General features: G+C 42.6%; 1 protein-coding gene across 1 annotated transcript in view; it reads right to left on the bottom strand.

The window, feature by feature from the left end:
- Positions 1 to 16,478, bottom strand: part of lama1 (laminin, alpha 1) — a 309,926-nt gene that overhangs the window by 7,338 nt on the left and 286,110 nt on the right.

Below are 16,478 nucleotides of genomic sequence, written 5' to 3'. Positions count from 1 at the left end.
TTAACTTCTTAAACCCCAGAGTCCCCAAATTTGGGGACTTGCCCTGTTTTGGAACATTTGAACACTGATGACTAACCAATGCTGACACCAACATACACTTATTATACATCAAAATGTCAAGTGAAGTCTCCTCTACAAAAGTATCCACTTCAATCACATATTTTTTTTCTTTATTTATTTCATTCATTTAAAAGAAAAAGACAGAAAAGCAGAAATGAAATTTACAAGACTTTGAATGAAAAGGAGCAGAGAGAAGAACAAGTCTTGTAAACTATACGACTATATCAACTAACCACAGCTGAAATGCCAAGCAAATAAAGACATAAATCGGATTCATTTTTGGGGAAAAAAACCCTTATTTACTCTGACCAAGTATTATTTACTTTCAATTCTTTTGCATCCACAACATCCCCTAGGACCTGTCTTTTAGCTGATCCAAACTTTTGCATTTTTGACTTTGTACAAGCTGAGAAATAAATCATAATTTGTGGGTATGTGATTTTGGTGAAATAGGGTCGAGGGCTTAAGGGACACATCAGATGTTACAACCCCTGGAAAAAATTATGGAATCACCGGCCTCGGAGGATGTTCATTCAGTTGTTTAATTTTGTAGAAAAAAAGCAGATCACAGACATGACACAAAACTAAAGTCATTTCAAATGGCAACTTTCTGGCTTTAAGAAACACTAAGAAATCAAGAAAAAAAGATTGTGGCAGTCAGTAACGGTTACTTTTTTAGACCAAGCAGAGGGAAAAAAATATGGACTCACTCAATTCTGAGGAAAAAATTATGGAATCATGAAAAACAAAAGAACGCTCCAACACACCACTAGTATTTTGTTGCACCACCTCTGGCTTTTATAACAGCTTGCAGTCTCTGAGGCATGGACTTAATGAGTGACAAACAGTACTCTTCATCAATCTGGCTCCAATTTTCTCTGATTGCTGTTGCCAGATCAGCTTTGCAGGTTGGAGCCTTGTCATGGACCATTTTCTTCAACTTCCACCAAAGATTTTCAATTGGATTAAGATCCGGACTGTTTGCAGGCCATGACATTGACCCTATGTGTCTTTTTGCAAGGAATGTTTTCACAGTTTTTGCTCTATGGCAAGATGCATTATCATCTTGAAAAATGATTTCATCATCCCCAAACATCCTTTCAATTGATGGGATAAGAAAAGTGTCCAAAATATCAACGTAAACTTGTGCATTTATTGATGATGTAATGACAGCCATCTCCCCAGTGCCTTTACCTGACATGCAGCCCCATATCATCAATGACTGTGGAAATTTACATGTTCTCTTCAGGCAGTCATCTTTATAAATCTCATTGGAACGGCACCAAACAAAAGTTCCAGCATCATCACCTTGCCCAATGCAGATTCGAGATTCATCACTGAATATGACTTCCATCCAGTCATCCACAGTCCACGATTGCTTTTCCTTAGCCCATTGTAACCTTGTTTTTTTCTGTTTAGGTGTTAATGATGGCTTTCGTTTAGCTTTTCTGTATGTAAATCCCATTTCCTTTAGGCGGTTTCTTACAGTTCGGTCACAGACGTTGACTTCAGTTTCCTCCCATTCGTTCCTCATTTGTTTTGTTGTACATTTTTCGATTTTTGAGACATATTGCTTTAAGTTTTCTGTCTTGACGCTTTGATGTCTTCCTTGGTCTACCAGTATGTTTGCCTTTAACAACCTTCCCATGTTGTTTGTATTTGATCCAGAGTTTAGACACAGCTGACTGTGAACAACCAACATCTTTTGCAACATTGCGTGATGATTTACCCTCTTAAGAGTTTGATAATCCTCTCCTTTGTTTCAATTGACATCTCTCGTGTTGGAGCCATGATTCTTGTCAGTCCACTTGGTGCAACAGCTCTCCAAGGTGTGATCACTCCTTTTTAGATGCAGACTAACGAGCAGATCTGATTTGATGCAGGTGTTAGTTTTGGGGATGAAAATTTACAGGGTGATTCCATAATTTATTCCTCAGAATTCAGTGATTCCATATTTTTTCCCTCTGCTTGGTCTAAAAAAGTAACCGTTACTGACTGCCACAATTATTTTTCCTGATTTCTTATAGTGTTTCTTAAAGCCAGAAAGTTGCCATTTGAAATGACTTTAGTTTTGTGTCATGTCTGTGATCTGCTTTTTTTTCTACAAAATTAAACAACTGAATGAACATCCTCCGAGGCCGGTGATTCCATAATTATTGTCAGGGGTTGTATGTACTGTGTCCGTCCGTCCGTACACTTGTAGTCACCATCAGTCGTCGCTGTCGCACTTTGTTGCTAACGCAACAACAGCTACATTTCTGGAAAATGGCCAAATCATAAGCTGTTCACCTTCTAATGTTTATATAGAAACCCTTTAGCGATTTGTCCTCAGATTTAAGGTAAGAAAACAATCAGAATCAACAGAAATCTCTAAAAATACAAAAATCTAAATACGAGCTGTTTTTCTTTTTCCTGGTCAAAAAAGGAAAGAAGGTTTGATTTTCTCTTAAAAATAAAATCGCTGTGGGGTTCAGAATGCCAATCATGCTCATATTTGGAAGTGTAGAAAAAATGTTTTGTTTTGGGAAAATCTTGCAAACATAATGGGAGAAATACTGGGCTAGACGATTCCTAAGGACCCACGTGTTGTACACGTGGGCCTGCTACCTGAAGGAATTATCCAAACTGAAGACTTCTATTTGTTTAAAATTATGCTTGTGGCCAGCAAAAAAGTTATAACAAGGAATTGGTTAAAAAGGTGACCCACTGGAAATACAACAGTGGATTGACATAATTGAGGAAATTTATTTGATGGAAAAAATTACTCACTGTCTGAGGTTGAAAGCTGTTAATTTGAGAAACGATGGTCCAAGTGGATCGATTATAAAACTGTCATAATCTTGTCTTTCCTTTTTGATAGAACCCCACAGACTATGTTCTAATGTTATGTCTTTGTAATAATTTGAAAAAGCACAAATAAAAAGTAAAAAATAAATAAATAAATAAATTAAAATCGCTGGCAAACAGAATTTAAATGACCTGTTTTCTCTTATTCCAGACATGCAAGTAGAGCAACACCCAAAAATCTGAAACTGGCGGACTGAGCGCCATCACACACACACACACTCACTCACTCACTCACTCACGTGGGGAACGGCGGAGCACCAACATCGGGGAGGGTGTGGGAGGGGCTTAAAACATTGCATTTTTGTCACAATTTTAAGGATGAACAGAACAAAAAGTCCATATTTATTTTATATACGAGGTCTGTTAGAAAACTATCCGATTTTTTTTTAAACTATATGGATTTGAATCATGTGCGCTTGCATCAGCCAAGCTTGAACCTTCATGCGCATGCGTGAGTTTTTTCACACTTGTCGGGTGCGTCATTCGCCTGTGGGCAGGCTTTGAGTGAGCACTGGTCCACCCCTCTCGTCGGATTTTCATTGTCAGGGAAATGGCTGAGCGATTGGAGCAGCGCTGAATCAAATTTTCCAGAAACTGAGAGACAGCCAGGTGGAAACCATTTGGAAGATTCAGACGGCTTTCGGTGAAGATACTCTGGGCGTCACACAGATTAAGGATCATTACAACCGGATTAAAGACAGTCCACAGCGGCTGAGGGCGCGCCGCGCTCCGAGCGGCCATCGACAGGCTGAAACGACCAGATCATTTCCAAAGCGAAGGCTGTGTTGATCCGGGACGTCGTCTGACTACCAGAGAAATTGTGGAAGAGGTGGACATCAGCACTTTTGCGGCACTTTCCACTGTTATAGGAGATTTTGTAATGAGAGACGTGCGGAGGAATTCGCGTGTTGGGACGGAGCCGCTAATGGCGCACAACAAAAAGCAGGTCCGTGTTGGAAACCATTCGGAAGATTCAGACGGCTTTCGAGTATCCGAGAAATTACGTAACAGCTGGACATGCCACAACTTGTCCTGTGAGACTTCCAACACGGACGTGCTTTTAGTTGTGCACCATTGCGGCTCCGGGAATCAACAGGAAAAACATCACCACTCCTCTGTTCAGAAACTGGTTCATTACTACGGTTCCAGTGGTTGGTGGACGCTGAAAGTAAACCCAGACAATGAACATACCACCATCCACTTCTACAAGAAGGGAACAGTGATGATCCAAGGAAACCTAACGCTGAATGAGGAAGACTTCTCCAAATCAAAGAAAAGGCACAAGAGAAGAAAACCCACTGTGACCAAAGGGACATCCAATCTTCTGCTGACAACACGACAGAACTACAGAACCAACCCTCCACCACAGAGGGCCCCAGGAGCCGGGGTCTAGGGCCCATGGGGCCCCAGAAAACCAAATTAATTTGTATCTAATGATACATTTTCAGCATCTCCTGGAAAAAAAAAAAAAAAATCTCAAAAGAAGCGCATATTTAAATGATCCTAGAGTCAACCTTTCATTTGATCTGTCAATGATAATGTAATGGATTCAGACACCACTACGGTTCTGTTGCTGTTCAATCTCAGTGCTGCATTTGATACAGTGGATCATCTTATTCTACTCGACAAGCTGGAAAATCATTTTGGGATTACTGGGAGTGCCCTTGCATGGTTGATGTCATACTTGACCAGTCGTTCTCATTGTGTTTTGTACAGTAACACTACCTCTAACCTTAGTGACATGAAAGTTGGGGTCTACAGGGGTCCGTCTTACTCTGCTTTTCTCCCTTTTTATAGCACCCCTTGGACACACACTGCAGTGTTTTGGGATTACCTTTCACTGATATGCTGATGATACTCGGTTATACATGCCAACAACTGCTGGTAATCTCATCCACATAAAATCTTTAGAAGATTGCCTTGCATCAGTGAGAAGTTGGATGTCTAGCAACTTCCTACTTTTAAACATTGATAAGACTGAAATGATGGTTCTTGGTCCAGTGAGACTCACTCATCTTCAACCGCTTATCCGGGATCGAGTTGTGGGGGCCACAGCTGTAAAAGGGGACCCCAGACTTCCCTTTCTCGGGCCACATTGACCACCTCTGACCTAAGGCGTTCCCAGGCCAGTGTGGAGATATAATCTCTCCATCTCGTCCTGGGTCTTCTCCCAGATGGACGTGACTGGAACACCTCCCTAGGGAGGCGCCCAGGGGAAATCCTTGCCATATCCCCAAACCACCTCAGCTGGATCCTTTCAACACGAAGGAGCAGCGGCTCTACTCCGAGCTCCCCACAGATGACAGAGCTTCTCACCTTATCTCTAAGGGAGACACCACCCACCCTCCTAAGGAAGCCCATTTTGGCTGCTTGTACCCGCGATCTAGTTCTTTCGGACATGACCCAACCCTCACGACCATAGGTGAGAGTAGGAACGAAGACTGACCAGTACATCGAGAACTTTTGGCTCAGCTCCCTTTTCGTCACAGCAGTAGAGTAGAGCAAATGCAACGCCGCTCCTGCTGCGCTGATCCTCTGGCCAATCTCATGCTCCATTGGCCCCTCACTCGTGAACAAGACCCAGAGGTAACTGGACTTCAGTTTCCTGCTGAGAACCATGGCCTCAGATTTAGAGGTACTGATCCTCATCCCAGCGGCTTCACACTCATGAACAAGACCCCAAGGTACTTGAACTCTTCACTTGGGCAAAAACCGTATTCCCTACCTGGAGTAGACAAGCCATCGTTTCCTGCTGAGAACCATGGCCTCAGATTTAGAGGTTGCTGATCCTCATCCCAGCTGTTTCAGACTTGGCTGTGAACCGATCCAGTGACTGTTGGAGTCACCAGCCGATGAGCCAACAGGACTACATCATCTGCAAAAAAGCAGAACTGGAAACCCGCCTCCTGCCGGCTACACCTCGATATCCTGTCCATGAATATAACAAACAGGATTGGTGACAAGGCGCAGCCACGGGCGGAGGCCAACCCCCCACTGGAAACGAGTCCGACTTCTGCCAGAGCACCTGAACACCGCTCTCGATTTGTAATTACAGAGACTGGATGGCCCTGAGAAGGGACCCCCTCATTCCATACTCCCACAGCACCTCCCACAGTATCTCCCAGGCAGTGCTGGGCACAGTTCAGCTAATCCGATAGCAGATAATTATCAAAGCTAATGTTTTTGCTATCGGATTAGCTTTTCAGATAAGTTTTAAAACCATCATCAGACCAATTATCTTCCGATAAATTTAGTTCCGATAACTTTCAGTCCGATAACATTTTCATTGCTGGTAAAGTTTAACGGTCAAAAACGTTTGTAAACCCTAAAATCAAACATTTCAGTCCGTTTGTTGTGCGTTTGTAGCCACGGAGCAGACTAGCTGCCTGTCACTTGCTGATGATGTCATCATTAAGCGCAAAACATGACTGGCCGGTCGTCTCAGGGAGCACTGTGGGTAGTGTAGTTCAGAAAAACAGACTAATTTTAACATTATTTTATTTTATTTCTTTGTAGCTGTAATTTAATCACCAAGACTTGGTGGGGGAGAGGAGCTCTAACGGTGCAGCTGTGTGTACAGAGGGACTTTTCTTCACGTTTAGATTTTAAAAAGGACACTTTAAGTGGATTATTTATTCAGATGAATCCCACTGAAACTAACAGGTAAGAATTTATATTTACTACGTACATTTATTCTGCCAAGCAATGCATTAATGGATGTATTTCGATTGTTTAAGGCACAGGGTTCAAAGCGTGTGAAAAAAGCAGCAGCTTTTAGCTCATAAATGATGGCGTATCTAATACTGAGATAAACTGTGACATCTAATACTGTGTGTTACTGCTTTTGAAAGATGATGGACAGTGGTTTGGGTTTTACTTTTTTATTTATTCATTTTTCGTGTGTTCTTTGTGTTTGTGACCCTTAAATTTACCCAGCAGCCCCTGTGGCGCCTGAAGTGAAACTGGTTTATCAGAAGCCGACAGTGTAATCTGATGTGGCCGCGTCTGAATCAATACTAATACTTATTGGTTATCTGTAATAAAGATAACTTTTTTAGCAGTTTATCGGTTTATCGTTATAAAAGATAATCAATCAATCAATTTTTTTTATATAGCGCCAAATCACAACAAACAGTTGCCCCAAGGCGCTTTATATTGTAAGGCAAGGCCATACAATAATTATGTAAAACCCCAACGGTCAAAATGACCCCCTGTGAGCAAGCACTTGGCTACAGTGGGAAGGAAAAAACTCCCTTTTAACAGGAAGAAACCTCCAGCAGAACCAGGCTCAGGGAGGGGCAGTCTTCTGCTGGAACTGGTTGGGGCTGAGGGAGAGAACCAGGAAAAAGACATGCTGTTAAGATAACTTTTCAGTTATCTGATTAATGGTTATCGAAGCTAACTTTTTGGTTAACTGTGCCCACCACTGCTCCCAGGGTACCCAATCATATGCCTTCTCCAAGTCCACAAAACACATACAGACTGGGTGGGTATACTCCCAGGCACCCTCCAGGATCCTTGTGAGAGTGAAGAGCTGGTCGGTTGTTCCAGGACAGAACCGGCATTGTTCCTCTTCAATCAGAGGTTGGACTACCAGCCGAACCCTCCTTTCCAGCACCCTGGCGTAGACTTTACCAGGGAGGTTGCGTAGTGTGAGGCCCTGTAATTGGCACACACTCGCTGGTCCCCTTTTATAAATGTGGAGACCACCAACCCAGTTTGCTACTCCTTAGGCACTGTCCCAGACCTCAGTGCAACATTTCTGGACAGATCTCATCAACCCCCGGAGCCTTGCCACTGCGGAGTTGTTTGACTACCTCAGTGATTTCCACAAGGGAAATTGATTAAAGTCCTCCATCAGCGTCCAGCTCTGCCCCTACTATAGGGGGCGCTCCGGTCTGATGCAGGAGTTCCTCAAAGTATTCCTTCCAGCACCGGATGACATCCTCAGTTGAGGGCAACAGAGTCCCATCAATACTGTAGACAGCTTAGATGGTTTTCGTTTTCCCCTCCTGAAGTGCATCCCCCACAGCAGAGGCTGCTGCCCTTCAGGCCTGTCGGTACCTTGCAACTGCCTCCAGAGACCTCCGAGATAACATATCCCTGTATGACTCCGTCTTCAGTCGCATGGCTTCCCTGACCACCGGTGTCCACCACAGTGTTTGAGGGTTGCCGCCCCTAAGGCACCTAAAACCTTCAAGCCACAGCTTCCCACTGCAGCTTCAGCAATGGAAGCTTTGAACATTGCCCATTCTGGTTCAATGGCCCTAACCTCCACAGAGGTGCTAGAAAAGCTCCACCAGAGGTGTCACTTGATATGTCAGATAGCGGCAGTCCTCCAGACGTTCCCAGTTCACCTGCACTATCCGTTTGGGCTTAACAGGTCTGTCCAAAGTTCTCACCCACCCTCTGATCCAACTCATCACCAGATGGTGATCAGTTGACAGCTCTGCTCCTCTCTTCACCCAAGTGTCTGGAAATGCGTCCTCAGATCAGATGATACGATCTCAAAATCGACATTCGATCTTCGGCTGAAGGTGCTCTGGTACCATGTACACTTATGAGCATCCTTTTGTTTGAACATGGTTATTGTTATGGACAGTGTGTGACATGCACAGAAGTCCAATAACAAATGACCATTTGGGTTTAGATCGGGGAGGCCGTTCCACCCAATAATGACTCTCCAGGTGTCTCTGTCATTGCCCATGTGTGCATTGAAGTCCCCCAGCAGAAAACAATGGAGTTCCCCACTGGAGCCCTATACAGGACTCCATAGAAGGCTGAATAGTCTTCGGTGCATATGCACAAGCAACAGTCAGAGTTCCCCCCCGCCACCCAAAGGCGCAGGGAAGCGACCCTCTCATCTACCGGGGTAAACTCCAACATAGCGGCGCTCAGCCGGGGACTCGTGAGTATCCCCACACCCGCCCAGCGACTCACACCCTGGACAACTCCAGAGAAGAATAAGGTCCACACCCTATCAAGGAGCCCGACTGGGCTTCATGGCAAGCCCAGCTACCTGGCACTTGCTGACGGACCCTCCATCCAGGCCTGGCTCCAGACGAGGGCCCCGGGCTTCCTCCGGACCGGGTCATATTTCCTCTGCCTCGTTCTGTCATTGTGTCTTGTGAACCATTCTTAGTCTGGCCTCTTGCCTGAGACCAATTTGCCATGGGAGACACTACCAGGAGCACAAAGGCACCAGACAACACAGGTCTCAGGTTCATAGCGGCACACAAACCTCTCCACCACGATAAGGTGATGGTTCCCGGAGAGGGGTCCAGCGAGACATCAGCAATCAATTTGACCAGCTAACGCTGAGCCTAGGCTCGTGTGTCATACATTACACTGACAAAGTGAGGAACCTTGGGGTAAAAACCTGGTGATGATCATGATTTCAGAGTAAAACACTAACACCCCACTCCCTCCTCCTCCTCATGACGAAATCCATGGATTTCCAGGGATTCATAGAGTTTTTACAGCCCTAAAACGTGGATCAATTCTGCACTCTACGCTGCAGCTGGCAGGTTTCCAACTTTTCAGAGCGGACCCAGACACAGGACTCTCCAGTACAACAAACGGTGGTGGCATCGGTTTTTACATCATGATGTGACAGTGATTCAACAGCACTGCTCTCCTGATTTGGAAGCCTTCTTTATTAACTGCAATCCATTATACTCGCCCCGTGAGTTCTCCCCATTCATTCTGGCTGGTGTTTACATCCCACCAAACATGCACGAGGCACAACACACGCTCACCAACCAGATACTGCATGTGGTGCGGACTAACCTTGGACTCTTTAGTTATTGTCATGGGTCACGTTAACAGATGTAATCTCTCCCGTGAACTTCCCCAATAAAGAGTGCTCATCAAATGTCAGACCAGAGAGGACAGAATTCTGGATCACTGTTACACAACTATGAGCAATGTTTATCATACCGTCCCACACGCTGCACTGGACAACTGTGACCACACCATGGTCCACCTGATTCCTACCTACAGGCAGAAATTAAAGTTCTGCAAACCTGTAGTGAGGCCATGTAAACTGTGGAGCAGTGAGGCTGTGGAGGATCTACAGGCCTGTTTGTTTGTTTTTAAAAAAATGGACTGGGATGTGTTCAAGACTGCCACCAACAGTCTGGATGAGTACACAAACGCTGTGACCTCATACATCAGCTTCTGTGAGGACTGCTGCATCATGAACCACGGTGAGGTACAACAACTGCAAAACTCAGACAGGAGGCTGCAGAAAGAGGAGGCTTTCAAGAGCGAGGACAAGGTCAGGTTTAAAGAGTCAACATACAGGTTTGGGAAGGCGGTCAGGGAAGCTAAACGGCTGTACGCTGAGAAACTCCACTTCTGTCTGGAAAAGTCTAAGGCTGAATCTCAATTCTATCCCTTACCCCTTCCCCTCCGTTTTGCGCGGGCACGAGAGACAGAGAGGTGTCTCAATTCTCTTTTTGGAGCGGGGCGGAGGGGAAGGCGAAGGGCTTCAAACCCCTCCGAATGGAGTGAATCTGGATGCACACTACGTTTGAAGGGGTAGGAGGAGCTTACTGCTGTCTCCACAGAAACAAATATGGTGCCGAAAGAGCCGCACAAATGAAGCGGCTTTCATTACAAATTACACTGTTTAGAAAGTTATAACTTGAACAAAAACTTTACAGGCAGTTGTCTATGACAGTAACGTGTCTGCTGCTGGATGCATGTTGCGTATATTGTCATTCTGAAGAATATCGTAACTTCGCTCGTGCGCTGAGGCGTTAAAATGCACATACACATGAACGCTACGATAAGACACTTTTATATCTCACAACGGAGAAAATCATGATAAAGCATAAGCACGTTAATTTGTATGTTCATAAATCTTTGGATAATAGCGCCCCCTGCTGTTGGATTTCAAGGTCTGTAACACGTGTGTGTATTTAGTAAACAAACAGGAGCCCTGAACACACTCGACTCCTAATAAGAAAATGAGGAGACGTTTCATCAATGGGAATAAGTTGGAAAATATCTACACACACATGTACATGTGTAACACACAACCTGACGTCCTGACAGACTGATATTATTTGTCAAGGACATTTCTACAGGAAATAGAGCTGGATGCAAAAAATGGGAGAATTTGAAAAAGAAATATCAGGTTAACAGAACTAGATGCAGACCAGAACATACATACAGGTGCCGGTCATATAATTAGAATATCAAGAAAAAGTGGATTTATTTCAGTCATTTCATTCAAAAAGACAAACTTGTATAATGTAGACATTCATTCCACACAGACTGATATATCTTGTTTATTTTAAATAAACTGTTTTCCTGTTTTATAATTAGTATTTTATATGATTGTGTGTCTTTTTTTATTCATTTTATTATTTTACTTCTTTTACTTATTTATGTTTTAAACTTTTTTTTTTATTGTGTTTCATTTTATTCTGCTTTTAAATGTTTGTGAAGCGCCTTGAGGCGATTAGTTGTGATTTGGCGCTATATAAATTAATAAATTATTATTATTACAAATTATTTTAATTACTAATTAATTAATTACTAATCAATCAATTAGATTAATCAAATAATAATTACTATTGATTATTATTAGTATTATTAACAATCAATTACTAATTAATTAATATTATTAATATTATAAATTACAAATTAATTAATTAACATGATTGCGATGCATCAAAGAAAGCTGCAACTTCTTCTATTTCTTTGCATTTATGCAGAAAGGCGAGAAAATAAAAAGAGCAAACAGGCTACTGCAAAAAGTTGCATTTCAATTGCCATGTTAACAAACAGTGAAGACGGCAGATTGACACGGGCAGTTTTTTTTCTCCTGAGGTGGAGGGGTGTCTCAATTCATAGGGCTAGAGGCAAACCCCTTCACCTTACTCCTTGTTTTAAAGGGGTAGGGGTAGGGCCAAGGGGAAGGGGTACAAAAGAGAATTGAGATTGGGGGTAAAGGTGCCCTGACACTTGCAAGACTTTGATCCGCGCACTTGCACGCACATTGTTGTGACGATCCCACCCGCTGTGTTCCTAACTGGATGCTGCGCTTTGTTCGACTGGATGCCACACTTTGTGCGCTGGACGCTGTGTATCTAAAATAATTATTTCATAGCAGATTAATAATTTTCTCTCTGAGTTGGCTGTTGAAAACGCCTCTAATCACTTGCAGAATCACAGAGGACTGTTTCAGCCACAGCTTTTCTCTCTCTTACACGCACTTAATGAGGTGGAGAACACATTTGGAGCTACCTAAAAAGGTAATCGTTTGTCGTGTATATTGTACTGGCTTGGTAAAACAGCTGCCTGTTCATTCCTTGTAAAAGTATGTTTATGATAGATTTAACATCTCATTATAATTGATCAGATGAGCTGTGCTCTGTGCAGTGCACTGACATAATCACTCGCACTCACATGAAGTGTTTTTGAACTGTTTGCGTAATGTTCACGTGAAACTCATGTCATTAATGTGTGATCGAGATTTTGAACATTTCAAAATTTGCTTTGCGCGCTTGCATGAAGCCGAGCACAGTTTACAAGTTTGAGACGAGTTTACTCTTGTGCATGGCAGAGTGCGTGTAAGTGCACGGATCAAAGTTGTTCAAGTGTCAGGGTGCCTTAAGACAGATCACCATCCACAAACCAAACCTCCCCCACTTTGCCAAAGACCCCCCGTTTAGCAAATCAATTGAATGAGTTTTACTGAAGATTTGAAAGACATTGGGACAGTCTTACCACCATCCCCAATGACAACCATCAGCTCCACCCCACCAGCACCTCCTCCCCCACCACCCCCATCCCCATTCACGAGAGAGATGTCAACAAGCTCTTCAAAAAGGAAAACCCAGGCAAAGCAGCTGGACCTGACTATGTCTCCTCATCCATACTGAAGAACTGTGCAGACCAACTGTCCCAGCATTCACAGACATCTTCAAAACCTCACTGGAGACATGCCAAGTGCCATCATGCTTCAAAGCCTCCACCATCATCCCCATCCCCAATTTTTATTTCCTCACACACCTCAAGACCATCTCTGACCCCCACCTGGAGCCCCTGCAGTTCACCTACAGAGCCAACAGGTCGCCAGCAACACGGCCCTCCACCTCATCCTCCAGCATCTAGACTCCCAGGCACCTACGGCAGGATTCGTTTTGTGGACTTCCACTCTGCTTTCAATACTATCATCCCGGCCCTGCTGCAGGACAAGCTCTCTCAGCTTGGCATGCCTGACTCCACCTGCAGGTGGATCACTGACTTCCGCCTGTCTAACAGAAGGCAGCATGTGAAGCTGGGGATCAGTATCGGATCCCCCCCAAGGCTGCATTCTTTCTCCTTTACTCTTCTCCTTGTACCCCAACAGCTGCACCTCCAGTCACCACTCTATAAATCTCCTGAAGTTTGAGGACTATACAACCCTCATCTGACTCATCTCTGATGGGGACGAGTCTGCCGACAGATGGGGGATTGGTGTCCTGGTGCAGACAGAACAATCTGGATCTCAACGCCCTCAAGACAGTGGAGATGGTTGACTTCAGAAAGAACCCAGTCCCGGCCAACCCCATCACCCTGTGTGACTCCCCAGTCACAATTGTAGAGTCCTTCTGTTACCTGGAGATCACCATCACCCAGGACTTCAAGTGGGAGCTGAACGTCAGCTCTCTCACCAAGAGAGCACGACAGAGGATGTACTTTCTGCAGCAGCTAAGTTCAACCTGCAAAAAACAATAATGGTGAACTTCTACACTGCCATCATTGAGTCCATCATCTCCTCCTCCATCACTGTCTGGTACACTGCTGCCACTGCTAAGGACAGGAGCAAACTGCAGCATATCATCGACACAGCAGAGAAGGTGATCGACTGCAGTCTGCCATCCCTACAGGACCGGTACACCTCCAGGGCCCTGAGGCGAGCAGGGAAGATAGTGGCCGATCCCTCTCAGCCAGGAGACAAACTTTGACACCATCCCCTCTGGCAGAGGCTGAGGTGCCCCGTTTACTCTGCCCCCCCCCCCCCCCCCCAATTCTACTATATCTATTTGACAGTAAACTGAGCTTCGCCCATTTTCTATTTGACTCCTTTATGTCTTACAGAAGTATTTTTTTTCCTTTTCTTTTGCTGTTTATGCACCAATGACACCAGATCAAATTCCTTGGATGTGAGAACTTGGCAATAAATTCGATTCTGATCTGAGACCACCAGCAGAAAGCATCCTTCCTGAAACACAGATTGGCTTCCAACCATCAAGAGGGATAACAGACATGGTCTTCACTGTCTGCCAAATACAAGAAAAGTGTAGCTAACGACACTAATCATTGTACCTCACGTTATTTGACTTCACAAAGGCATTCGACACCATGTCACACCCACTTAGATGTTCTTATATAATGTGGGTAGCCAATGAAAGCACGTATCAGCAGTTTATTTCCAGAAGGGCCCACAGCACGTGCCTCTCTACCTCCTCAGCACCCATGGTCGGGTGGCAGTTGGGAGCTTGGTTACAGTCGGGAAGCGAACCCAGATCACAGGCGTCATAGTCCAATGTGCAAACCATTACACCATCAGCACCTCCCTCTTCTATGGAAGATCCTGAGAAAAATGGGCTGTCCTGAGAAATTCATCAAGATCCTGAGGCTTCTCCATGATGGCATCTGCCAAAGTTCTGGTAAATGGCACAAAAACTGAAGCCTTCAATGTTCAATCAGGAGTAAATCTGCGTCATCACCCCAATGCTCTTCTACATATTCATGGCAACAATCCTCCACATGATCAAGAAAAAGTTGTCACCATTAACTGGCATGGAGAGGAGCCCTCTGAAATGGACAACCTATCTGTAGAGGAACAGGTGATCTCTTTTTTGAAGGACAAAGGTATTGTAATAAATTCTGATGATATTGACAGTAGTTACCTTTTCCCGAGGAGAGGTCAAAATCGACCTAAAGTTACACTATTGAGGCTTAAAAACAGGAAACAGAAGATTGAAATCTTAAAAACAAGCTAAGAACTTAAAAGGAACGAATGTATATATAAATGAATATTTGACCAAGAGAAATTCTGACATAGCAAGAAAGGCACGATTGTTAAGAAAACAAAATAAGATACAGGCTACATGGACACTTAATTGTAAAGTTTATATTAAATTAAATGGAACTCCTGAACAAGCTAACATCTTGTGGATTAAAGATGAGAATGATCTTGATGTGTTTAATTGATGTAAGTGTGATGAAATGCTTAATAATGATATGTATTGGTTGATTGTGATGACGAAATAATCTTAATATAATTTAATGATCACGGTTAATAATCAGGTTACCTCTGTAAAGGAGCTTTGTTTGGAAACATTTGATCATAGTCATTTTGCCTCTCGCCATTGTGAATTTGAATCAGATCCAGATTTTTTCTTTAATGATAATATCGATCGACAATGTAATTATTTTACAGAAGAACAATTTAAGGACTATAAAATTAATGATGGAGATTTTTCAATAATACATTTTAATAGTTGAAGTCTTTCTCGGAATTTTTCAAGAATAAATGATTGTTTAGACACAATTAGCAAATGTTTTTCAGTGATCGCTATATCTGAAACCTGGTTAACTAAGGATAATTATGATTTTGTGCAGTTGAAGAGGCGGTGGTGTGGCATTATATGTTAGGTCTGATTATGACTGAATTGGTTTATAATATGTCATTTATAATTGATAATATCATGGAATGTGTTACAGTTAAGATCACATCTATAAATTCAAATAATAGGATTGTTAGTTGTATATACAGAGCTCCTGGAGCAAATATTGATAATTTTGAAGAAGTAATTATGAATATGTATAATAAAATAAATACAAATTCTCATTTATTTATCTGCAGTGACTTTAATATTGATTTTTTAAATCCTCAATCATTCACAAACTAATTTATTAATTCGTTATATTGCATGGGATTATTTCCGACCATCATTCATCCAAGTAGAATACTTGTAATCTTAATGCGGGAATATTGTTAAATGATATTAGTGATCATCTGCCTGTATTTACTGTCCTTGCATCTCAAGATCGAGTGCTCCAAAAGGATTGCAATAGAAGGAGTAGGAATGTAACACCAAGGACTGTTGATAATTTTAGGGAGGATTTATTATGTCAGAATTGGAATAATGTTTATGTTGAGGATGTTGATGAATCTTATGATGGGTTTATTTCTATTATTTCTAAGTTATATGATAAACATTGTCCTCTTGTAAATAAGTTAGATAATAATGGATTTAGTAATAAACCATGGATGTCTAAGGGTCTTCAGAGGGCATGTAAAAAGAAGAATCGATTGTATAAGCAATTCATTAAATTGAGAACAAATGAAGCTGAAAGTAAATATAAAATGTATAAGAACAAATTAATTCATATTATGAGATCTAGTAAGAAAGAATATTACGGTGAGTTACTTGTTAAAAGCAAGAATAATATAAAAAATACATGGAATATTTTAAATGATATAATTAAAAACAATAAAAAAGGTAGAGATTATCCTTCTTATTTTCTTTTTAATAATACTGATAGATGATAATGTGATGATT

The sequence above is a fragment of the Thalassophryne amazonica genome, chromosome 1 (genome assembly GCF_902500255.1).
Source record: "Thalassophryne amazonica chromosome 1, fThaAma1.1, whole genome shotgun sequence".
NCBI lineage: Eukaryota > Metazoa > Chordata > Actinopteri > Batrachoidiformes > Batrachoididae > Thalassophryne > Thalassophryne amazonica.
The sequence above is the reverse complement of the archived record's forward strand: the minus strand, read 5'-3'. Positions and strand labels throughout refer to the sequence as shown.